The sequence below is a fragment of the Penaeus monodon genome, chromosome 29, assembly GCF_015228065.2.
Source record: "Penaeus monodon isolate SGIC_2016 chromosome 29, NSTDA_Pmon_1, whole genome shotgun sequence".
Lineage (NCBI taxonomy): Eukaryota > Metazoa > Arthropoda > Malacostraca > Decapoda > Penaeidae > Penaeus > Penaeus monodon.
In genome coordinates this window covers 27722633-27722947 of record NC_051414.1, presented here as the reverse complement: position 1 = coordinate 27722947, position 315 = coordinate 27722633, and positions in this window count along the sequence as shown.

Genomic DNA, 315 nt, shown 5'->3' with positions numbered 1-315 from the left:
AAAAAACTGCATCCTCCCAATACCACCTAACCACATCTTCTTAACTGTCCCTTGTTACGACGTGCAAACATAAATTAAACTCAAAAGCGTTTTATTACGCCAGAATACCCAGTCATAAAACTCCTGTCAAGTCCAAGCAGCCGGAGTCATAACAAGGGAAGACAGAACAGGAAGAGAGCGGGGGAGAAATGCTGCCATTAGCGCGGGGGAAGCGGGCGAATCCGCGTGCAGGCGGAGTGCGCGTGCGCGAACGCCATCCCCCGCGGGTCTTGTCGGGGCGAAGTCGGGGGGAAGATAATGTAATTGGAGGGCGAT